General features: G+C 41.7%; 1 protein-coding gene across 4 annotated transcripts in view; it reads left to right on the top strand.

Annotated features, from left to right (window-relative positions):
* Positions 1 to 26243, top strand: part of LOC125454788 (ETS-related transcription factor Elf-2-like) — a 138441-nt gene that overhangs the window by 34668 nt on the left and 77530 nt on the right. Inside the window, exon 1 of one of the 4 annotated variants that reach the window (XM_048536006.1) lies at positions 16288 to 16307. The exons of the other annotated variants lie outside the window; for them this stretch is intronic. The gene's annotated coding sequence lies outside the window, so the exon portion shown is untranslated. Of the gene's footprint in view, positions 1 to 16287; positions 16308 to 26243 lie in introns of those variants that run through there. 4 annotated transcript variants of the gene reach the window in all.

Genomic DNA, 26243 nt, shown 5'->3' with positions numbered 1-26243 from the left:
ACTTATGATCTGATTAATTGAGGTAGAGACCATTACAAAAAATCAAAAATAATATGTTGCCAGACTCAAACCAAATGGCTGGAATAACAGATATACAAGTTGCATGATGAAGGTCTAAACAAAGTAACTTGTAATCCAAAATTGTAGAAACTAATTAAGGTAGTGAGTTAATAACAAGTTGTCAAGGTGATGGTGTCAAAATAGAACAGTAAGGAAGATTACTGTCCTTCGGGAGTTTGTAGAAAGGAGCTGCCTTTGAGGCAAGCCCATCACTATAGTTTCGGCAGAATCCTGCAAGTCCCAACAATGACCTTTTTGAGTTTTAATGTTTTGGGGGTAAGGGTCGGTTGGCAACTCTCTAGAATCATAGAGATATACAGCTCAGAAACAAACTCTTCTGTCCAACTCTTCCATGCAGACCAAATGTCTTGTATAAATCTAGCCCCATTTGCCAGCATTTGGCCCATATCCCTATAAACCCTTCCTATTCATGTACCCATCAAGAAGCCTTTTTAATGTTGTAATTGTACCAGCCTCCACCACTTCCTCTGGCAGCACATTCCATACGTGCACCACTTTCTGTGTGAAAAAGCTGCCCCTTTAGGTCCCTTTTAAATATTTCCCCTCCCACCTTAAACCTATACCCTCGAGATTTGTCCTTCCCCCGCCCCTCACCCCAGGGAAAAGACCTTGGCTACTTACTCTATTCCATGCCCCTCATGATGTTAAACCTCTAGAAGATCACCCCTCAGCCTCCGGTGCTTCACCTGATGAAGTCAAATATTCCTTTTGGATCTCTGTTAAAACAAAAGATCGTCCATGTACTGTATCAGGTGTTCAGGTTGCGAAAAGGAACTCTCCTCCTGTGCCCTGGTAGCATCAGCTGGGACAGCTAAGGGTGCAGTGTTGTTGAGTTTCTGATAATCAATAGTCAAATGCCATGATCTGTCTGACTTACCAACTGCCTAAGTGGCCGAGTTGTTGCTCGGTGCTATGGTTTTTGTTGGTATGTTTCATTGTTCGAGTCCAATTCCCGTTTCTTGCCTGCTGAGCACGGTTCACCCAGGCTAACCATTTTTACCCATTTTATCCAGAAATCCACACTAGGCAGGTTTTATGTAAAGCTCCCCAGATGAGATCAAGTAGATAGGCTGAGCCTTGAGTTTGAAATGGGGCATTTGCCAATGGTAAAGAACTGTGTCAAACCTCCCTATCCTTAGCATCTGTGAAGTCATTTCACTTTGCATCTTTTTCTCCGGCACTCTGGAGCTCCTTATGCTCTGTTTTATGTGGGTTTCTGTGTGGTAGATGCTGTTTGCTTCTAACAGTCTGATTTCTGTGATTGCATCATGAGTATTACCACATATTATTGTGAGATTAATGTGTCTAATGCTTGTAGAATTGTGAACTTATACTAGAGGTTTTGTATGAAATCTTGTAAAATATGGGCAAATAATTCAACAGGATACCACAGCCTTTGTGCTGCTAATAGGAGGGAATGGAGATGGTGGTGAGTTGGCTTTGAAGACAGGGTTTGGCCTGGAGATGGGACTCAACGATAATCATTTTATTGAGTCTTTAGTAATCAGGATATAATTCTACAGTTTGTTGATTTTAGATTAATAGCTGGACTGGAGTTTATGATGGCGTCTGGAGAAGCAAAACTGCTGTTTTCTCCTTGCGTGCTTTGTTGGTGCTTCTTTATAATTCTCACATATTGTGGTATTTCTTGACTCCCAGTGATGTTGCACATAGCATCTTCATATTACAATGGACGCCAATTCAGAGGAGGACCTGTTCAGTGGTAGCTGACGGCATGGCTCATAATCACGAGGCAAAGGAACACAGGGTTTGTGCCACAGCCTGAACCACAAGGTTAAAGAGTTTGAAGGAAGAGGCGCTGCAAAAGGAGCGGTTCCGCAAAAGGATCTAAACATGAGGATAGAAATTTAGATGTAAGAACGCTGGGGGCTACAAGCTAATGAATGAATGGTGGTTGAGGTCACGTTGGATGCAGAAGTAAGAAATTTGAACCGAGGTTTATTGGGCAGCTACTCAGGATCACGTTTGGTTAATCGGGTTCAGAGGTGACACTGTCATGAGTAAGGGCTTCAGGAACAGCTGATACAAGTCAGCAGCATATGGGCACATCAGCTTATCCTCTGATTAAATCTGACACCAGGGGTGCAAACTGTTTTGTCCTGGGAGTGAAATGGGATTGTTGGTAATGGTCTGGAGATGTTGATTTATTTTTGTCATGCCAATTTTTTGTAGAATTGGTGAAATTTCTACATCTTTGAAGACTGGGTACCAGGAGAAACAGTCTTACAGTAAGGACAGTGAAGAGGTCGATAAGTGGCGTGTGTAAGAACTAACTCCATACCGTTGTATGGTTTTGCAATGTGTTGCTGAGGCCAGGATTTAATATATGAAGGACAATTGAAGTAGCAAAGTGAGGAGGGGAAGAGTGGCTGTTGCATAAGATTTTTTTTGGCTGTGGTTTGATAGTTTTGAGTCAACCAATTGTAGATAGCTTCATTGATCTTGGCAATGGTGAAGAAGCGCATTGAGCTTGAAGAAAGACAATTTACAGTTGTTGGTTAACAAGTCTTGTGATGCCAATTGGCAAAGGTCATATTCAATGCTGTGGGTTGGACACTAGACTAGATAATTTTAAAATTAAGTTCTGAAAGAGTGAGCTGGGATTTAGGAGTGACTGTGTATTTGAGAAATTTGGATGAGAAGCGGATGTGAGTAGAAGTTTTCCCAAGATACACCATTGTAGGCAAAACTGCAGCCCTGAACCAGTATCTTACATGTATCTTTAGCACAGTTACCAAAAATAGCTTCATTTCAGATTTGGATTCTCCCCAGTGCTAGTTTTAAAATCAATGATGTTCTTGTTCATGGAGTAGAGGAGAGATCTCTCTGAGGAATAGTTGAGCTCGAAGCGTAAACAGAGTTGTCAACCTGACATAATTTCTAAAACTGTACCGTGCAGAAGTGAAGCTCTGTCTGTTGTGTCATGGTTTACTTAAGAGGGCATGTTCAAAGCAAACTCTCTTTCTCTGTGTGTTTAACTGACAAGCCCTTTAGAAATGCAGTTAGGGTAGGGGTCTTGGACTCCTCATGGAGGGTGTGAGTGGCAGTAATGATTAAACTGTGTTTGAACCTTTTATCCTGCAGGTCACAGCATAGCCATGGCGAGGCTGAAAGAAGATGGGGACCAGTCTGTTGAAACAGCTCATTTGCTGGTTTGTTCCTACCCTGACTCAGCAATTTAGCTCAAGAAAGTCTGACTTTGTGTTGAGGGTTAGCGATTGTTGTCAGTATTGGAATAGTGGAAAGAACTTCAGCTTGTATGTTTGCTGTTTGGACTCCACTTGCCAAACAGCAGTGGGGCTGCGTGAAGGATTGATTTGTATTTTGCTTTCAGTAAAAGATGTATCTGGGAAAAAAGATATATATTTTAGGCCCTAGTTTTGGTCTGGGGATTCCAAATTTTCAAATTTAGCTGTGTGCTTTTTATAAAAGTCCCTGTGGTCTCCTGTTGTTTCACATCTGTGCACACTGGGCAGAGAGCTTGTTCTCAGTAGTAACCTGTGACATTATTGCCTGCCATACCAAGATTTTCACAACTCTTTCAGGATGATCACTTTGCTTCCTGTTACCTCTGTCTCGTTCATCTATTAAAATAAAGGTGAGAAAATGCAGTGGGAAGGAATAAGCTTGCCTTTGACTACTTAAAGTTAACGTCCTAGGATTGCAGACAGAAAGCTCTCAATTTCCTCTGCTCTCTTCCTTAATTTTTTGCTGTGCTACGTCTTTTTTGAATAACATTGTTCTCTCAAACTCTTTTTCAATCTTAGTGGTGCGGTCTACTATGGGCTCACAGAATTGGAATTGGGTTTTGTTGTCACGTGTACTCAAGTTAGGAAAGGACAGGAGAGTGATGAAAAGTTCCCAATTTTGTTGCCAGTGCATGGTACCATCTTGAGCACAAAGTACCTAGGTACAAAAAAATAGAGAAAGTAAAGAAAAAGTCACATTACATTACAAATATACACAGCATAAGTTAGGCAAATAAGAAGTTAAGCTAAAAAGATAGACATTACAGTCTTTTTATGAGGGCTTCCATGTGGCCTGTCCAGGTTCCACCCGTTCCCAACCAGTAACCATTTAGGTTTGTCAGTAACAAACAAGGGGGATGTTTTGAGTTAAACATGCATGATGTCCAAGTTATGTTGCAGGATAGATTGTTGTAATAGCTTTACAGAAACGTACATTATTCCTGTTACTAATACTGTGCCATCCTCAATACTGTTTTTGCCACTTTAAGGAGCTTTCCCTGTGTATGGCAGCACATTCATGTACACTTGCAGCCCTTGAATTGCAAAGGGAGAAATCACTTTTTTTTACAAAGGAATTTGCTATTGGGCTGTCTGCAGTTTGCTACAAAATAATTTGAGCTGTGAAGTCCACGTTTTAATCCTATCCATGTTGATTTTGTAATAATTGTATTTGGTCTGTACTGAGATAAGCTGATTTCAGTTCGTTGGAGACGCTATAAACAACTTCAGTCTCTCTGGGCTAAATTTGTGAATTCCTGGGAGGTAAATTTGATTTGAGTCTGCCTCTTTTTGCAAATTAGTAGTTAGCAGCTGGTGTTAGGAGATCTTTTTATGAAAGCACCGCTGTGTGGGAAAGCCTGGCAGCTAACTTGCGCTCGGCAAAATTGCAGACTGAAATTGGTGAGCAGTGTTTTGTTTTTGCAGGTTGGTGTTCTGAGAGAACTGTTACCTTGTACAAGAATAAACTCTTATTTTCCAATGGTATCCTTCAGCAAGCCCTTCAGTTAATTTCTCATTTGTAATCTGCCGCCATTGTCTTCCCATTGGTTTGTTACAATCAATGGGTTAGAGGTTATTGTTAGAGGTGGTGTAATTCGGAGCTTCATACTGATGCTGCAGAAGGTGCATGAGTTTAAATCCCACCATGACAGACAGTGAATTTTGAATTCAGTAAAAATCTGGAATAAAACTAGATGATCAATGTTGTTTGTCATAAAAATGCAACTGGCTCAGTAGTGCCCTTTTTACAGACCTAACATCGATCTCTGCAAAATGGGCAGACTGGGTGACTGTTCACACAGCACACCTCCACTCTATCTGTTGGAGTGACTCTGACCTTCCAGTTGCTTACCATTTCAATAAATTGCCTTGTTCTCGTGCTAACATTTCTGTCCTGGGCTTGCTGCGTTGTTCTGAAGAAGCACAAAGCAAGCTTGCACAACATCTCATTTACTGCTGGGGTGCATTGCAGCCCCCAGGGCTTAATATTGGATTCCACAACTTAGAACCTTACTGCAAGATGTCTGCTCTCTGTTTTTCTTGCATCTGCCTCCTCAGCTCCATTTTCATCCCTCTACACCTTTTTAGCCAGTTTAGATCTGTATCTCTCTTTGACCCAGTTATCAACCACTTTGTCTTTTTGTTTGGAGACTGTAAGGACTGCAGATGCTGGAAGCCAGAGTCAATAAATGTGGTGCTGGAAAAGCACGCTGGTCAGACAGCGTCTGAAGAGCAGCGAAAGTAAACGTTTTAGGCCAAAACCCTCTGTCGGGACTAGGGAGGCGAGGGGAGCCCAGAAAAAGAGGGAGGAGGTGGGGCTTGTGGGAGGGTAGGTGGGATTGAGATAGGTGGTGCAGGTAGGGCATTATTGTGATTGGTCAAATGGAAGATGGCAACTGGAAGTTTGGCTTGGTGGGTGCGTGCAGAGCGCAGCTGCTCTGTGAACTGGTCCCCGAGTCTGCGTTTGTCCTCCCTGATATAGAGGAGACCAGATCGGGAGCAAAAGATCCAAAGAATGAGGTTAGATGAAGTGCAGGTGAATCTCCGCTGGATTTGGAAGGATTGTTTGGGGTCTTCGATGGAGGTGCGGGGGGGTGAAGGGGCAGGTTTTAGGGAAAGATACCGGGTGTGGTGGAGGAGTTGATGGGGAGTGTAGTGCTGATGAGGGAGTTGCAGAGTGAATGGTCCCTGCGGAAAGTGGACAGGGGTGGAGAGGGAAACATGTTTTTGGTGGTGGTGTCTGATTGTAGGTGGCAGAAATGTCGGAAGCTGAGGTGTGGTATTTGGGTTGGTGGGGTGGGCTGGTAGGTGAGAACTGTCGTTGGGAGATCCACTTTAACTGCCCCTCCCACTCTCCTGGTGACATGTCCATCCTTGGTCTCCTGCACTGTCAGAGTGAGGCCAAACATAAACAGGAGGAACAACACCTCGTATTTCACTTTGGGAGCTTGCAGCCCAATGGTCTGAATATTGACTTTGCTGGCTTCAATATTCCTCCTCCCCCCAACCTGACCATCTCCGAACTCACCTGTCCACTCCACTCTTTCCACTGACCAACCACAATAACACCCGACCTGAACCCGCTTATCTCTACCCTATCCAAAGCCCCACCCTCCTCCATCTGTTGTCTGGGCTCCCCTCCCCTTCCCTCCACAATTTCTGACAAAGGTTGCCAGCCCGAAATGTTGACTTCATTGCTCCTCGGATACTGTCTGACCTCCTGTGCTGTTCCAGCTCCATGTTTATTGATTGACTCTCCTGTCTTTTGCTCTGGGCTTCCACATGATTGTTCTTGTTTCCTATCTGCCTCTGTCAAATTTACGAAGCCCACTATTTTCCAACTTCTTTCAGTTTGCAAGTGTCACGCTTGATTCCGTTAACACACTCGCCACAGATGCTGCCTGACCCGCTGAGTTTTTTTCTCAGCAGATTTGTGTTGGTTTCAGGTTTTCAGCATTGTATTATTTTCTAGCAGTTCTTACTCTGGGTTGTAAAGACAAGTTGCTGTAAAAGTTCAGATCTGGCAGCATCTGCGGAGATCGATTCGACTTAATCTTTCGGGTCCTGTGACCCTTCCTCAGCACCAGCACCAATGAACTTTCCCGGCAATTTATGCTTTTGTGTCTGATATCCAGCATCCACAGTTCTTTCAGCTTTCATTTGGTATCTTACTCTGGGGTTACTCTTCATTGAGCGCTGTGTTTATGATTGTTGCCCATGATTTTGGAATTTAAGCGGCTGTTCCACCTTGGACTGACTGCTAACTTGGAGGGCTGGTGGGAATGCTGTTTGGACAGATTTCTTGTCTCCCCAACTGAATTTAAAGGCAGGAACCTGATTATTGCAATATGGGAACCAGAGAGGGAAAGAAAGTAAATCTCCTTTTCTGGGCTCATTTGTTCGATTGTAATCTCTAATTTTATATTCAAAGTGTATTGTTCTTGGAAAATCTCGCCTCACATTCTGTGCAATTCGTCTTACTCTGTGCTCAAGTGCGATAATGTTTATTGCCATCAATTGTATCATCATCGATGGTCCCTCGCAGACAAAGATGACTCTCTCCCACTCTGTGTGAGTATCTAGGTAGCTCTACAGACCGATTACAGCTACTGCAGGCTCTGGTATACTTGGGGCAGCGTGTTCCTTTCGCTGTTCCCGACTGGCTTCCATTTTATTTCCCCACAGCAAGTCTCGAGTTTCTGGAGGCCTTCCCGGATACTCCTCCTCCACTTTGGACTGTCTGGGGCCAGTGATTCCCAGGTGTCTGTGGGAATTCTGCACTTTGCCAATGAGGCCTTGAGGGTATCACAGAAGCCTTTCCTCTGCCCACCTGGAGCTTGCCTGCCGTTTCATAGCTGGGAGTAGAGCAACCGCTTGGGGAGTCTCTTGGCCGTCATGCAGATGATGTGCCCAGCCCATTGTAGCTGATCAAGGGTGGTCAGTGCCTTGATGCTGGGGATGTTGGCCTGGTCGAGGACACTGGTGTTGCTGCTTCTTTCTTCCCAGTGGACTCGCAGGTAGCATTCGTGGTACTGCTCCAGCACCTGAGGTGTCAGCTGTAGACAGTCCACGTCTAAGAGCCATCAAAAATATAATTTACTTTGGGTCTGTAAACTTCAACATCTCTACACCTTGCTTTTAGCTGGTTGTGCAACTTTCACTGTGTGCATTATAAGGATCGGGAATCAATTTGGTCATCTTCCTCTCTGAGATGTTTCCCAGCTTGCAAATGCTGCCTGCCAGTGTGAGTATATGTCAGGCTACTTCTGGTGCTACTTTTTCATGCCTTTTGAAAGTAACGACTAGGGATATTGGGATGGAATTAAAGTAAGATGAGTTGGTGCTTCTGTAAGGCTGGGATTCTGGATTATTGCAACCCATTTGTCAAATTGCATTTTTTAAAATTCCGCCCGACTGAGTAACATGAGCTGTATTCCTGTAGGGAAAGAGGATGGAAATGACCCTTTCCCACTGTCCCTTCTTTATTCATTGACAGGATGATGGTGTCGCTGGTGAGGCAGTGTTTATTGCCCATCCTAATTGCCCAGAAAGCAGTTAAGAGTCAACCACATTGCTGTGGGTTTGGCAGCAAGGATAGAAGAAATGAATTTAAGGATGGTTACTGGAAGACAGACACCGATTAGGGTTGACTGGGATTTTGATTGCATGTTCTGGCTGTAGAGTACTTTGGACTGTACTGTGCATTTTTCTGTGTATTACATCCAGCAGTATTTCATCTGTTTAATATACGCAGTTAGCAATCGACACTTAAAAGTGGACAATGTGAGAAGTTTTTTGGTTTTATCTGTTTCTCTGCTAGCTAGTTACTTGACTGAAATGACCATATTGGTAAAACAACTACAATCAAGTAAAGCCTTTTGAAACTATGGTTCACTCTCATAAATGCAGCCCTGTGACTTCTGCAGGAAAAGATGCGTGTGTAGACAGGGGATGACACTGGTTTCTCAGGAACATCTCATTAGTTCTTATCTACAGAATCATCATTCAGGGTACTGTGGCTCTGCCATGCATAGCAGATCTGCCAGAAGCTCTTCTGGGCCAAATTTAACTTGGAGATAAACAATGAACTCCTGATAATTAGTGACATATGGTTTTCTGTTTACAGGTCATTTTTTCCTTTCTCCAGTGTGTTGTACAATGTAATGGTGATAATTGATATCAGAATGTCATTATTCCTGCAATTGTATGAGATTGTTGTTTGTATTTAATTGTATTGTAACAAAGGGGCTGAATTTAAAAGATTAGGTGTATGATTAAAGGCAACCTGGTAGCTGTACCATTTGTGTCACTTCAGTGACCAGAATCTGCTTCAAGGGCAAATTTGCCCAAATCCTTGAGAAGAAGATGAGATATGGTAAAAATCAGGCTGAAAAAAAATCCTTGAACACCATTTATTTCAAACATGCCTATTAGCTCAAACTGAGGATTGTATAATGGCATTGTCGGATTTAACCAGAGCTTAAATCATTCAGTTCCTGTAACAAAACTCTCTGAAGGAGCAGCAAAGTTAATAGAGCCAGAAAGCAGTGTTTTTAACTTGGCAAAAAATATTGCTTCCTTGAAGCAGCGTCTATAAAAATCAGCCAGTGCTATGAACATTGTTACCACTGAGCTAGGTATATTTTCTCTCTGTCTGTCTCTCTCTGTCTGTCTCTCTCTGTCTGTCTCTCTCTGTCTGTCTCTCTCTGTCTGTCTCTCTCTGTCTGTCTCTCTCTGTCTGTCTCTCTCTGTCTGTCTCTCTCTGTCTGTCTCTCTTCTCAGCACTACACTGTTCACAAACATGGACAATTATTTACACTATATTTGTTCAGAATTAAAAGATTGATCAACCAGGTTTCTTAAATTAATAATTTTGTTATTTATTAATTGTTTAAAGAAGCTTGTTTGTCAACAATACAGAGCTGATCAACACAGTTTTAAATATGAAAGTATAAATATTAATCCTTCTGAATAACCCTACGCACATGAGCACACCCACATACACCAGTCAAAGAAAAAATAAAGAAACTTTCTCTGTGGAGGTTAACTTTGGAGAAAACAAGCACTTTCGCCAGTTAGTTGCTAATTCCGAGATCGTAGATCGTAGGATTCCTATAGTGTGGAAATGGGTCCATTAGCCCAACAAGTCCACACTGATCCATGCCTCTATAACCCGCCTAAGCTCTACACCCCTGAACGCTATGGGCAATTTAGCATGGCCAATCCACCTAGCTTGCACATCTTTGGACTGTGGGAGGAAACCCATGCAGCCACAGAGAATGTGCAAACTCCACACAGACAGTCGCCTGAGGGTGGAATTGAACTAGGGTCGCTGGCACTGAGAGGCAGCATTGCTAACCACTGAGCCACCGTGCATAAGAAATGTTCCAAATGGCTTTTAGTCTGAATCCTGGTACATGTTGATGGGTCATTGCACTGAGATGGTTGTCACTGGAATAACTTCAGATACAGTTTATTTGGAGAGATGTTAAGAGAAACTTTTCAGGAAGAATAGCTGTTTTGGTTTCTCACCTCTTTCACAGGATCCTTGAGGGTTTCTCAGTCATATAGCAAAGGCTGGCTGGGGATTGTGATATCTTCACAGGCTAACCCAGTAACTGAACTTCCAACTATTTCAAATAGCCACAACTTTTGATGGACATAAATCAGGCATGTGACTTCCAGTAAGTAAGTGTAAGTAATTGCCTGAAGTTGTGTGACTGCTAGGAAGTGTCTTTCAAACAGAATCCTATAGTGCCTTTTAGTGATGTTTACATTTTTAAAAAAAGGTCCATGTATCTCCTTGGTATTTCAAATGAATCAATTTTCCCAATCTTTTTAGACAAAGCCTCAAAATCAAAAATAAAATGCATTTATAACAACATATGATGAAAGCGTTTCTTTGATTTTACTTAATATGGGTATTTGAAAGCTTAGAATTATTACTTTTTTTTTCTGAGCTAATAACTGGTGTACACCTTAGTCAGTGTTACTTTCCACCGCAGTTACACCATAACATTTGGGAAGTAACTATTTTGTACTTCTTAGTCCCCACTAAGAATTCTGTTGCCAGTTTGGCGAGTAAGCAGCTTTCCCCGTAGGAAGGGACAGAAACCAAGAGACAACACAGTTACACACCACTTCTTGGCTGGACAGTGCCATTTGAATAGACCTGGAAGCTAATTGTCTGCTGCATCTCCTATGCTGATAGTAAAGAATTCAAATCCAATAAAACAATAAATTTGTACCCTGGATTTTAATACTTGAAATTACACTGGTACACTTAAATTCCACCAAGACAATTTGAAAATTTTGTATTTAGGTTTTGTTTTAAAACTAAAAATAATAAAGCTGATAACAATAAAAATGTTGGGCTTATCACGTACGATACACAAAGTTGTTCCTTAACATGTCTGGCCCATATATGACTGCTGACCCCCCTACCATATTTGACAATTAAGTATATCTTAGGGCAGCAAGAAGTGATCTCAATAAATGCTGCTGTTGTTGAGAATGAGGAGATTTATATGGGCATTGTAGGCTATTATTGAGAACATCATTGGCATGTTGGGCTGGTTCTTTTTGCTAAAGTACCTTCACGCTGTGCTGTTGTGACATTTGAAAATGTAGGCCTTGGATTCCAACTTTCTACATGATGCAGGCAGCAGGTGGGTTTTGTGGGCAAGTGGGATGGGCATGTATTGCTCAGAAGGGATTGAATGAGACAATACGTTAACATCACAGATTCCGCTTTAAAATTTCTGCACGATTAACTGACACATTTCTTCTGCTGAGAGCTGTATTGCACCCTGTCGTCCTGGGTTGAATTCGAACTGAGGTCTCGGAGGTGAAAGGCTAGTGTGCTAATCCACTGTGCCATCCAGGCTTGTGTAAATTCTTGACTAGATTGGTAGTATGTTGTAAACTAATCATAAGCTCTATTTGCAGAGGAAGATGCCCAGTAAAGCATCTTGTTGTGGAAGGTCATCCCTCCCAAGTTTCTTCTGTAATTCCGGCATGCTGCTTGAAGAAGACGATGGAAATTTTTACTGTGAAGCTTTGAATCATTTCTGCATCATCCAGTTTAAATTGATAATGTTTTTAAGTAAAGGAAAATTATTGGATGCCGTGGGCCTGATCTTTGGTCAGCAGTCACAAAATTGGTTAACTGTTTCAAAACCTACCACAACTTGTTTGAAGCTCCAGCTGTTGTTTGTGGTCAAATCCCAAACTTCAATTTGTTTTAGCTTAAGCATTTACCTGATGATGCTTTGGCTTTAAAAGGTGCATTTCGTCCTGGTTTTGTTTTTAGGAGAAAGATTGAACAAGTGGCGCCAAGCCGTATGTGGTAACATGAACAGCTTGTGAGGCGTTGGGCTTTTCTTTTTAAAAGCTGGATCAATAGAAGCAGCCTGGATGGGTGTGACCACCTCTCTCAGACAAGGGTTGCTATTTTTCTTTTAGATTCAGCGAAAGATGCTGTAGTTTTGAAGAAGCTATGCTTCCCCCTCTCCTGGTCACAGCTAGAAGCTGGGGTTTCTCCTACTGCAGGCATTGCCTGTAAGAAAATCTGTTTTCTGAATTTGCCTTTTTGCCATTGTGGTGTGTTTATGGGATATTACTATGTTGGAACAATTGATTAGTAGCCATTATTGTACCTATTATTCTGTGAAGTTTTCCAGTAGGGTTACTATATTCTAAGTGCTTATGTCTTTTGTTATATTTTAACTTGCGTGAGTTTGAGTAAATTGTGTTTTGCTTGACATCAAGTGGTTTGACCCAGTTGAATTGCATTGGAGCACAGCAGTTCACGTTTACCTTAATAAGAAAGAGGTAGGATCGAAGCTACCTTCTTAAAGTATTCTGAGAGGGCCTGGTCTGATCCATAACACTTAATTTACTGTATATTTAACTTCTGATGTTCGTGCTCAGACTCTGCAGTGTCATAGAGTCATCACAGTTCACAGGCCACTCAGCCCATTGAGTCCATGCTGGAAAAAAGTGCTTCTGCCTGGTTTTGAATTGGGTCCATTTTATATATTGAGTAAACATGTTCTCCTCTACACAGGAAATGCTAAATGTTTGTGCAGTTTCCGTTGATTTGGAAAAGCTTTTTGGATTTTAAACTTCTTAAAAAAAATTCCACCTGAATTCAGGAGAAATGTAAAGAGGTTTTGAAAGGCTTAAAGTAGGATTCATTTTAGCATTGAGGAGCAAAGCTGTCTCAGTATTTTTCAGAATACCTTCACTGTTTTCTGAGCAACTAAGTGAACAAGGGCCATTAAAGGATGCAAAAGGCGACAACCGAATTTGTTTTTAATTAAAATGCACTGTTCGGTTTTTGTTCCAAAATCTACTACTTGTAATGTTTTTCTGAAAGCCCCAATCTACCCAGCCAAAAAGCAACTGTGTAGATCGTGTATGGTGCCACCCTAACTCTAGGACACTGATTTTTGTATGCCTTCACATTGATCCATTTTTTAAAATAGTTAATATTCCCTTCTATATTTTATATTTATACTACCAATGAATAAAATAGCCATATTGAGTACTTTATGTTCTGCGTGGGACCCTGGAACATCTGGGCTATTAATTGCATGAAGGACTAATTTGACTCCATGCTCCTACGTTTTTCTCCTCCTCCTCCTCCTGTCTTGGTTTCCTGCCACACCTAACAATGAACATATGAACCAGGTGCAGGAGTAGACCATTCAGTCCTCCATGTTCTGTCATTCAACAAAATCAAGGCCACTCTCTTACTCCATTTACCGTGGACTCCCTTGTTAGCCAAGAGTCATGTCGACCTCTGCCCTAAAACTGTTCCATGCCCCACTGTTCTCTAAGGAAGAGAGTTGCAAAGACTCTGATCCTTAAAAACATCCTCCATCTCCATACTGTTAACTGTAATCCTGAGTTCTAATGTTTCCCCCCTTTAGAATTGTCCCTTTGTCTTTTCCCCATTTCCTCCCTCTCTCTAAGGCGGTAAGTAGCTCCTTGACTGAGCACGAGCACTGTCTGACCTTTGGTACCTTAAGAATTATTTTTAATCAACTTTTTTGGTGATGTTATGAAGTACTTCTGGAGCAGGTTGGTCCTGGACTCAGGCCTCCTGGTTTAGAAGTAAGGGCACTACTGCCATACCACAAGAACCCTTCTGGTATTTTGATAGCATTAACATGTGGAAGTGTTACTGCTGACCTTGATCCTGCCCTCTAATGGCCTCGTGATCCTTTAGATAGTGATAAAAAGTGCATGTCCACTTGTGGTGTGCTGTAGCATCTTTAATGTAGCCTGTGATTATTTGGACGAAGATGCAAACCTGGAAGACCACAGTAGATTCTGGACAAGGGTCAGTTGGACTCTCAAATTAACTCTGCTTTCTGTCCACAGATGCCACCAGACCTGCTGAGTTTGCCCAGCAATTTCTGTTTTTGTTGCAGTAGGTTTACATATTGAATCCAACATTTTTTTTTGTTTTATGAAATGAAAATCACATTATACCTCTTGACTTGTAATACCTAGCAATCATGAAAATGATTTCCAACATAATCATGTTCAATTTATTGGGTTTGGTCTTTCTACTAATTTGATTTTCCAAGGATTTTTTTCTGTAAATCTTTTGTAATCCATAGAGCTATTAGGTTCTTGTGACCTGCCTGATGCAGTTTGTTTTGCATTGTGAGTATAGAAATGCACTGGCCCACACTGATTCGCCATCTGATTATTAAGGCGTCACTGCTTTTGAAGAGCTGCTGTGAACGTTTCTGAATTATCCACAGGCTTCACAAGGAGCTGCTGTGATGTCTGATTTACTCTGACCTCTCCACTCATGAATTTCCCTATTAGCAGTTTGTGAGATAGAGATGCACCAAATGTCTGTCATGTTGAGTCTGACTTGAGTAGAGAATTTATGACAACAAATTGCTTGTGCTCTTGGCCGAACCTTGTGCCAATGAAAATAAGAATGAATACTTTAAATTCATAACCTTCAGATAAAATGTGCACCATTCCCATTGCAAATTTTACTTTGGATAGGTAATGCATTCTTTAAATTGTTTAAGCTTTGGTCTTATGTTGGATTATTTATCTTCCGTCTCCGCCCTGCCCCAGATCACTCCACTTTTGTATCCGGTTGTGCAAACCATGCATAGTTTGAGCTACAAGCAGAGTGAAGATTCCTGAACTCTACCCCAATGGTGTAGATTGACACCCAGCGCAGAAGGATTCTTCCCTTGTGACAGCTCCATGTTGTGCGATTGGTCAGCATAGCTTACCAATCAGATAAGATTATGGATAGTCATGTGTTATCCCAGAACGATTGAGGCTTTTTCCCCTCTCACTTCACACAGGATATTTGAAGATGGCAGAGGAATGAGGTTTGCACTCGGTTGGTCTGGGAGTAGTTCAAATCCAAGTTGCAGCAATGAAAGAACAATGATTCATGCCAAAGGTGCTGTCCAGTTCCCAGAATGCGTGATGCCTCAAACAATTGTCATCCTCCATTCTTCCTTCAGTGTTGGATATTACAAAGCCTGGGAAACTTTGCCTTGTGCTCAAGTTACTTTGCTGCTATTTGTCTTAGCTAAATGTTATTCGACCCAGTTAATAAGAGGAAGAATTGGATACAGAATCACCTAATACATCCACTCAATTCTGAGAGGATTTGCTATTAACTGACTTTTGTTTTAATTGTTTTTTTTGCATAATCTTAAAAGACTCTTAAAACCCCCTTTTTTAATGTAATGAGATAACTCCAAGATGGTTCACTAAGTATGACACTGAGCGAGATAGTCCTGATTAGATTAAAGAAGGAAAGTGAGATAGAGTTGCAGAGGTAGTGGGAAGATGTTCCAGATTTTGGGGCCTAGACAACTGAAGACCTAGCTGTCAGTGGTAGACCAATTAAAATCAGGGTTGTGCTAGTGTCCCAAATTAGAGAAGTGAATATGCTTTTGGAGCACCGTGGGGCTGGAGAAGGCTACAATGATAGGGAGGAGTGAGGTAATGGGAAATGTAAAATTGGGAACGAAAATTTGAAACAATGTTGAAATTAAAATTTATTGAATTGATGGTGAAAAATAATTCAGTCTCTTGCTGTGTAATGAGGCATAGAGCTAGTTCTTTTTTGTTGGATGATTTGGCTGAATGTCTTTATGGGTAATGAAGTAGAATCGATAGCAATTTCAATATTTTGATGGTGAGACTTTCAGTGTGGGTGACAGTGTATTTTTAATCATTAGAGTGTCCGTTTTATTCCCAGTCTACTCTTCGTATTATTGAGACATTCGCAGTTCACAGATCTCTGCAGATGTTACATTTGAATCTCTCCTGTGAGAGAATCTTGCTGAGTCACTGCCCTTCTGTTACTCTGCCTCCCTGTGATCAAAACACTTGGCATCGCTTGATGTGTTCCGCGGTTGTACATCTGCAATTTGGCAGAAGGAATTCTTGATTCTGGTAAGTTGAGCAAAGATTTACTTGCTTGGTGTTAGGAATTCTTAATTTGATAGGCAACAGGACAGTCATTTAACTGTGATGGTTATTGTTTATCTTTTTGAGATTGAGGCCTTGAGAAGTTATGATTCTGACATGGTGCAATAGTGGAACACAAAGTTTGAGTTAAATGGGCATGAGTCAGTGAGGAGTGGAATTGAGGGCTTCCAACACAACCTGATTGTAGAGCTGTGGAAAGAATGCAGAGTGGAAACGTGCGGGAGTAGGCTTCTCTAATAATTTTAAGAGAAGTGTGAGTGGGATGACAGCTGTACAATAGAATTAATTGCAGAATGGTTGCTTTTGCATGTTTTTATAGTGTTGGGATGTTGCAATCTGACTGGAACATTACTTGAATGAAATTTAAGTACTGTAGTAGTTCTGTGCAATTACTCGTGACAAACTCAAGTTTACAGTCTGTTCTTCAAGGTTTTACAGCAGTTTCAAGGTGCCACATAAGCAAATTGTAAAGGTTTACAGAATTGGTAACATGTATGAGGATGCCATTTGGCCCATCGTGTGCACTCCAACTTTCTAAACATTGACGTAAAAGCATAGAAAGTAGAAGCTGGGGGTAGGCCTTTTGGAAGGCCAAGCCTGCTTTGCCATTCAATATGATTGTGATTTATCAGTCAATTTGGTATCCTGTTCCTGTTTTCTCCCAATAACCTTTTGATTTCTTTAGCCCTAACAGCTGTACCTAACTCACTCTTGAAAACTCTCCATGTTTTGACCTGAACTACTTTGTGGCAGAGAATTCCACAGGCTCACTCATCTCTGGGTCGAGAAATTCCTCCTTGTCTCAGTCCGAAATGACCTACCCCATCTTCGTCAGACTCTGACCCCGATTCTGGACTCCCTGTTCGTTAGGAACATCCTTCCTGTTTTTCCCCCATCAAGTCCCATTAAAACTTCATAGGTTGCTATGACATTCCCAATCATTCTTCTAAACTCCACTGAATGTAATCCTCACTGTTCGGGTCTCTCTCCCCATATGTCAGTCCATGCCATTTCTAGGAATCAGTCTATGCAGATCCTCCTATCCAAGTTGCCCATTTATCCTGTATAAATTTAGTCCAATTTTCCAGCATTTGGCCCATATCCCTCTAAAACCTTCCTATTCAGACATCCATCCAGATGCCCCCCCTTTTTAAATGCTATAATCGTACCAGCCTGTGCCACCTGCTCTAGCAGCTTATTCCATACACATACCATCCTCTGTCTGAAGAAATTGCCCCTTGGGTCTGTTTCTTCTCTTACCTTAACCCTATACCCTCTAGTTTTGGACTCCCCCCAATCCTGGGGAAAAGACCATGGCTATTTACCCTATCCGTGCCCCTCATGATTTTATAAACCTCTGTAAGATCTCCCCTTGGCCTCCATTGCTTCAGGGAAAATAGCTCCAGTCTATTCAGCCTCTCCCTGTAGCTCCAACCCTGGCAACATCCTTAAATCTTTTGTGAACCCTTTTCAAGTTTCACAACATCCTTCCTATTAATGAAACCTAGAACACTCAATCCTTCATTTTCTGTCTGTCTGCCAACTTGCCACCTTCTAATGATCTGTGCATGTTTACACCCAGCTAATACTTATGTACATCTTTAGAATAGTGCACCTTATTTTCTACTGTCTTTGTCCAAAATATTACTTCAGAGTCAGCTGCCATGTATCTGGCCAGTCTACCAATCTTTCAATGTTCTTTGAATCTCTACATTGTCATCTTCATAGTTTCATTCAGTGCTTTGTATGTATAAGTGATAGATTATATTTCCATAGCCTCTGTGGAAAATTGTCCTTTATTCAAATAATGTCTTAAATCCCAATCTGTCTTCCCTCCACCTCCTTAAAGCATAACATGGAGGAATAGAAGGGAGGCATTTTGACCCATCAGGTCTGCTGTGTGAGTCAGTGAAATTGTGGCTGGTCGGATAGTTCTCAACTGTCCTTTCTTGCCTTTCCCCGCTTGATTCTGTTACTGATTTTAAAAACCTAATGACCCAGCCTTTACACCCCTCTGCGGTAAAGAATTCCATAGACTCACCACCTGATGAATGATGAATTTCCTTCTCATCTCACTCTGAAATGGGTGACCCCTTATTCTGAGATTGTGCTGCTTGATCCTAGACTTCCCCACGAGGGGAAACTATCTTTCTGCGTCCACCCTCAAAATCTTGTGCTTTAATAAGGTTTCCTGTCATTTCTTCAGAATTCCAAAGGATACAGGCCCAACCTACTCAACTTCTTTTCATTTAAAGAGCTCTCTGGTACCTCGGATCAACCTAGCAAACCTTCTGTGGGATGTCTCCAGTACTCATTTATCTTCCCTTTAGATTGAAACTGTTCACAACATTCCAGCTAGTGCCCCCTATAGTTTGAGCAACACCTACCCCTTTTTTTTGGGAATAAAGGTCACTGTTCCATTTGCCTTTCCTATTGGCTGTTACACTTGTACGCTATCTTTAAGCGAAAGAAGTGTGAGGACCCCCAAATCCCTCTGTGCTGTAGCTTTCTGCGGTGTTTCTCCATTTAAATAATATTCAGCCCCCCTACTGTTCTCGCTTAGGAGTGTAGCCTCGCATTTCCCAACATTTGCCAATGTTTTTTCCCCCACCCACTTAACACTCTCTGTCATTCCATTGCTTGTCTCTCCACCTGTTTTTGTGACGTCTGCAAACTTTGCTGTAGTGCATTCGCTTTACTTGTTCAGGTCATTAATATACATACATATTGTAGACAGTTGAGGCCCCAGCTCTGATCCCTGGGGCGCTCCACGAGCATCAAGTTGCCATCCTGAGAGTGCCCACCCTATCCCAACTCTTGTGTTTTCTATTAGTTAGCCAATCCTGGATCCATGCTAACATACTACTCTCCATTCTGGTTACAAGGCTTTGTGTGCAGCACATTTGAACAAGAGTAGGCCGTTCTGCCAATTGAGCCTGCTCAACTATTCAATGCTATTATGGTTGATTGAACACTTGAATTTCTTTTACCCACCACATCCTCACAAACGTGTGGACCACTGGTAATCAGAAACCCATCATTCTCTACCTTGGACATACTCAAAGACTGAGCTTCTACAGCCCTTTGTGGTAGAGAATTCCAAGAGTTCAAAACCCTCTGAGTAAAAATGTTTCTTCTCATCTCGGGCCTAAGTGACATACCCCTTATTTGTAAAATTGTGTCCAAGACAACAAAGTATGGGGCTGGATGAACACAGCAGGCCAAGCAGCATCGTAGGAGCACAATAGCTGACATTTCGGGTCTAGACCCTTAGATTTTCTGATGAAGGGTCTAGGCCCGAAACATCAGCTTTTGTGCTCCTAAGATGCTGCTTGGCTTGCTGCGTTCATCCAGCCCCACACTTTGTTATCTTGGATTTTCCAGCATCTGCAGTTCCCATTATCTTTGTAAAATAGTGTCCCTTGGTTTTAAGCTCCTGAGTTAGGAGAAACACTTTACCTGCCTGTCCGTTGTCCACTTCCAATACTTTGTAAGTTTCAAAAAAGTCACCCCATATTTTTTGAAACTGCAGAGAACCAAGTCCCAGTTTGCCCAGTGTGTCTCTATTGGACAGTTTTGCCCAGTATCAAGTCTGATGAACCTTTTGTTGTACTCTCATTATGGAAATATTATCTTTCCTGAGACAAGGAGACCAAAACTGCACATTACACTCCAGGTGCAGTCCAAACAAGCTTCTAATAAAGGCGGTCATTCCCTTGGTTTTCCTAATAGTTTTGCTGCGTCTGCATTTTAGTCTGCAGTGCCTTAACAAGGACACCGAGGTCTTTTGTATTTTTTTAAAGAATTGTAGTATCCTTTACAGAGTGGAAGCAGGCCTCTCAGCCCAACAAGTTCAAACCAACTCTCTGAAGAGCATCTCACCCAGACTCTCCCACCTACCATATCCCTCCAACCCTGTATTTCCCATGGCTAACCCACCTCATCTACACCTCCCTGAACACTACGGGCAATTTAGCATGGCCAAACCACTTAACCTGCACATCTTTGGACTGTGGGAGGAAACCCAAGCAAACACTGGGAGAATGTGCAAACTCCACACAGACAGTCACCCAAGAGTAGAATCAAAACCAGGTCCCTGGCGCTGTGAAGCAGTAGTGCTAACCACTGAGCCACCGTGCCCCTTATGAAGTGCTTTTGAAAATTGAAATATATTATGCTGACTTTTTTCTTCTTCTATCCAGCTTGTTGCCTCCTCAAAGAATTCTGATAAATTAGTCAGCCATGAAGCCATGCTAGCTCTGCTTAATCATTTTTCTCAATGTTTGCACATCCTTTATAATAGACTCTGACATTTTCCCAATGGCTCCAGTTAAACTAACTGGCCTGTAGTTACCTGTGTTTTGACTTGCTCCCATTTTAATCTTCACTGCTGCCAGACCTGCTCAGTATTTATAGCATTTTCTGCTTGTAGTTTAGACTTCCACAATCTGTAGTATTTTTACATTTTGGAAGGGTATAACTGTTACCTTGAGGATTTGGAAAGGACCAGAATGGAAGATGACAAGTTTGTCCTTGAATGTTGCACCATCAGCTGGCTAGGACCTAAGCTCTGAAAATTCATCTTTAAACTCCTCTTTGCCTCTCCTTGCTTGTTTTAAGGCATTCCTTAAAACATACCTAGATCCTAGTATCTTTGTTTGCTCTTGTGAAGTGTCCAGGGTCATTTAACTGTGTTAAAAGCACAACATAAATGCAAGTTATTGCTTCTTAACAATTGGCTTGAGTGGTCTTGAGGGATTTTAGCTGATGGTGTATTGTTGGCGGGGAATGATAGGTACCACATGACATCTTAACCTGGAGGAAAGGGTGAAAATGTTAAATGAAGTAAACAGAAAAAAGTCCTGTTAAGGAAGGACCTCTGAAGATTTTCTGAAGAAGGGTCTAGACCCGAAACGTCAGCTTTTCTTCTGCTCTGATGCTGCCTGGCCTGCTGGGTTCCCCCAGCTCCACACCATGTTATCTCAGACTCCAGCATCGGCATTTCTTACTATCTATGTTAAAGCGAAGCCAAGATGTGAGTTGGGAAGATGTTTTATATCTGGGAGGCAGTCGTGAGCCGTGGTATAATAGTGCCTTGGGTATAGGATGAGGAACAACTGAAGCTTTTGGATCAGGCATGATGTATAGTTTAAATGTTGATTGATAAATACTCACAGAAGTAAATTGATTTCCTGACTCCAGTGCTGCCTTGCTCGCATGGATATTCTTCATCTGGACTCTAGATAAAGCAGTTTAGCAAGGAGTGGGGGTTTGTGAGGCATTACAGTTGAACTTGATACTGATCTCCCACAGTCTCCACATGCTTGCTTTCTCAGCAGTTAATCACCCGGGCTGCAGTTTGAGCAGGTACCTTGTCTGACACCATTTCCTGGGTACCGTATTGCTGTGTGTAAACTTTTGTTGTATAAGTTGTCACCTGTCACTGTTACTGACCTCTTAGTGTGTCTTTAAACTGGGCTCCTGCCTGCCCGCTCTGGATGTACAAGATTGCACTCCTATGATGAAGAGCATCATGCCCTGAACTGGCATTGCGAAATAACACATTAACCGGTCACACAATGCTATTTGTGCCACGTTGCTGTATGTAGACTGGCTGTTGTATTTCGTACATTATACTGGTGACTTTTGCCAAGAATGTTCTGCAATTAAAACAAGATCTGAATTGCACAATTTGAGAAATTAAAGTACTGTGCACCCTCTCTGTGGAAAATTTGTTTATAAATAAATGAGTAACTTGTCTCCTGCCTCCCCGTACCCTGTTCACCTTCTACAAGGCGCAAGTCAGGATTCCTGAAGGAATACTCCCCACTTGCCTGGATGGGGGTAGCTGTAACAACCCTTAAGAAGATTGACACTATCCAGGATGAAGGTGCCCACTTGAATGGCACCACATCCACAAGCATTCACCCCCTACATCACTGATGCTCAGTAGCCGTATTGTGTACCATCTGCACCATGCACTGAAGAAATTTATCAGGGCTCCTTAGTCAGCACCTACCAAACCCATGACTGCTGTCATCTAGACAAGAGCAGTGGGTACTCAGGAACATTGACCTGTCAGTTCTTCTGCAAGCTCCTCATCATCCTGACTTGCAAATGTATCATCATTCCGGCATTGCTTGGTCAAAATCTTGGAAATCCTTCCCTTACCACATTTGGGTGGGGGGTGGGGGGTGGGGGAGCTGCTGACAGCGAAAGGGCTTTATGTTTCAAGGCAGCTCACCACTACCTTCTCAAAGTTAATTGGGATGTCCACACCTTGAGAATAAGCAATCTTGAAAAATCTTCTGACTCGAGTTATGTCATTGCTTGAGAAGAAGCAGAGGGAAGGAGAGAGGCTCTGGCGGCGAAGGGGAAATGATCCAGGGGGTCATGAATAAGTTTTTCCTGTTTAGAAAGTTTGAGTATGGAATGGCATGTTTTATGTCAGAAATGTGTTGGAGGTGGCAACATGGACAACTGATATGGAAGATGAAGAGGAGGCTAATGGGGACCCTGCCAGCATTGTGAAATACTGGGGAGAAGAAGTAGGGGGTGAAGTATGGAAAACAACATGTTTGGTTGAGGACCCTGTCTCATTGTGCAGGGGATTTGTCAGTTGAAGAGAAAGGACACTTTAGAAACTCTAGCAGGAAACAAAGTATCTAACCAAAAACCACAAGCGGAAAATCAAGAGAGAAGGGATTGGAGTCTTTTGGAGGTAGCTAGTAGGAGGAATGTGTAATATGTAGCTAAGGTTGTGAGTCATGAGGCTTGCATGTCAGAGGAAAGTCTGCCACAAGGGATAGAGATTGTGAAATTGGAGACCACATTGAGGCAGGGAGGGGTTGATAGTCTGCATTACAAAATCACAGAATTGTGACTGCACAGAAAGAGGCTGTTCAGTCCATTGTGCCTGCCCCACCCCATTGGCACCAGGTAATCTGCTTTTTCCACATAGCAGCACACTATTTGTTTTGCCTCAGTTAGAAATTCTTTCAATTGAGGTTGGTTATTTTACAAATTTGATTTAGCTACACATGTCTGAGAGATCTAAACACTTTTTTTTAATTTGGGGAAACTTTCTGGAAGGCAGTTGAGAATTACAGTAACTTCTGTGCCAGCAAGTATATGAAGCATTTTGTAAACTTTAATCCAAAAGCTGTTTTATGTAACTTTTGCTTATACTTGGCCTTTCACTTTATTTCTCTGCCTCACTCATGCCCTCCCACTTTCCAGCCCAAAATAAGTGAAGACCTAAACATGTTAGAATTGTAAAATTCAGTAATTTTAGCTGCTGTGGAATGGCCATGCCTCAAACAGTACATATTGCTCTGCATGACATGGAGAGTAAGGGGCATTGCAGTATTCATTCTTGAGTTCTTGCTCATTCGGATAATGTCTCACACAATGCCTGACGTAGTTGTTGTATTTTAAAAGTGTCAATTGAAATTAATTAAGGGAAATGATAAGATCCCAGCATTTGCAGAGCAGTGTGCTTATTTGTAATTACAATTGTATTTACTGGCACATGGATGGGAAGTTTGGTTCAAATAATAGTGGAAGCCATGTTAATAGACATTACACTGAATCTAAAGAAAGTATCTTTTTTTAAAATAAGTCTTCTGAGCTAGTGGTATATGACTTAAACTGAGTTGCTAGATGGGAACTAAGGATTTCCCAATAGGGTTGCTTTGCACTGATGTATTTTTCCAGCATTCAGAGTGAGTCCACCATCCTGTCAACAGTTTTATTTGCGAACAGCAATGAAAGAAGCTTGCAGCATGTCAAGGCGGCTGTGTTTTGAGGCTGGTATGCATCCAGTTAAATGTTTGCCTGATGAAAATTTGTCTTTTTTTTCCTCCTTTCGTGAGTTGGCTGCAGAACTGGGTTGCAAGTCATGCCGTGTTTTTTAATCTTGGGAGTGTTATTCATTCGTAAGGAGACTTGAGTAACTTGAGTCATTTGGGATTCAATCCAACAATTTTCTCATGCACCGATATGATCATTATGTACATTTGATCGATGTGTTCGCTGGGAAAAGGGTGGACAAAGATCAAGAAAGGGAGGTACTCGTCACTTTATGATCTGAATGCTTTATATAGAAATTTTCTTTTCCACTCTGCTCATGTTTCTAATCTTATTTAAGGCAGTGGGCGGGAATACGTTTTATTTTTGTCTTGAGGTATCACCATATACATGCATGAATATTTTCTCTTGGAACTGTGTGGAAAAGATATTAGCTAAAATTTATCAGTATGTTAAAAGACTAATGTAACTGAGGGCTTTAGATGACAACTGAAGCTAGAATGGTGAAGCTTCTGAAATTTGTAAACTCCATCTGTACGATGATGTGGAGGTGCCGGTGAATTATGTCAGAATTCATTCCACACTAGGTTATAGTCCAACAGACTTATTTGACAGCACAACCTGAAGCAGTGAGGCTCCGAAAGCTGTGTTTTCAAATGGACCTGTTGGACTATAAGCTGGTCTCATCTGCACAATGGGTTGCGGTTACAGTGGAGTTTTTGAATGACTGACTTTCTCTGGTCTGGTTAAGATAATTACTCACCTGGAACTTTCACTGTTGACAGGTTATTGGCTTATTTTAGTGTGAAAGAATTTGAAGTCCAAAGTGATGTCTACGGAAGAAGTTCTGTATGATTTCATTTTCTGGCTAACGTGTACTGGTGTTTTGCTGGTGCTTGTGCAGGCAATTCACAGTGGGGTGGGGGAGGGTCAGTTTTTTTTTTGAGGTGTGAGACCAAAGTGCAACAGTATTTATAAACAGTTTTGGTTGAGCTGATTCGAAGGATATTTTCCACATTGTCTTTTATTTATAAGTTCCTTCGTGACTTGATGTTTTTACGTTTTATACAGTGCTTAGTTTTGTCACCCACTGTGCCAGATTTGGCGGCTAGCTGCTTTAGAGTACAATAAATAATAGTCAGACTTTTAAATTTCCTTCCACTTCTTCTGTTTTGTTTCAACTAATGAGTTTTGATGGCATCATGGTGACTGGAGAAGGATTGGGCAGGGAAGGGGTGGTAATATTGGACACAAAATTGTCCCTGTCTCCCTTCTAGTGCCCATTGTCTGGTAGGAGTTGATGGATCTTTGCACTCTGGCCAATTCTGGCCTCCCTAATGCATCCACTGTTGTTAATTTCTGCACCAGTGGTGGCTGTGCCTTCAACTATATAGGCCCTAAGCTTTTGAATTCCTAAACATCATCTTTTCCAGTCTTTCTTTTTTCTAGAAGGCCCTTTTACAACAAAACACTTGTTTTTTTGTTCAATATGTCCTCATGTGATTTGGTTTAGTTTGAGTTTATCTTAATGACACTCCTGTGAAACAATGAGCTGCTTTGCTATGAAAAATTGCAATTATAGAAGTGCAGTTTGTTTATTTGTTACCCTCTCCTTAACTCCAAAGCCACCAAAGCGGGCAAAAATTGAAGTTTGTCTGGCACAAGCAATAAAGAATCAATAGCCCCTCCCACTCAATGAGAGATGGGTTCTATACAAATGCTAGTCTTTTATGACCTTATGACGTCTGAAGCGCCTCACAGGCAGTTAAATGCTTTTTTTTCTGTAGTGTAATGAACTTGTGCAGAAAACAACCCTTTCATAAGTACGTTTGTGATCTGCTGTGGTTCCATAGCTGGTAACTGGGTATCTTTTTTTGGTGGTTGAAGTGTTCTCAGATATTTGCAGATTTTTTTTTTTCTTTTCACTGCTTTAACTGCCGTGGTGTAATGATATTAAATGATATATCATATTGACGTTATGGGTCGGTGATTTTGCAGTGGAGTTGAGCAATTTGTGTTTTAAGCAGTATTGTTTTTTCTTTTCATAGTGAAATAACTGAATTGGATCACTTGTAATTTTTTGGTTTGGCA

Source organism: Stegostoma tigrinum, chromosome 1 (genome assembly GCF_030684315.1).
Source record: "Stegostoma tigrinum isolate sSteTig4 chromosome 1, sSteTig4.hap1, whole genome shotgun sequence".
Lineage (NCBI taxonomy): Eukaryota > Metazoa > Chordata > Chondrichthyes > Orectolobiformes > Stegostomatidae > Stegostoma > Stegostoma tigrinum.
The sequence above is the reverse complement of the archived record's forward strand: the minus strand, read 5'-3'. Positions and strand labels throughout refer to the sequence as shown.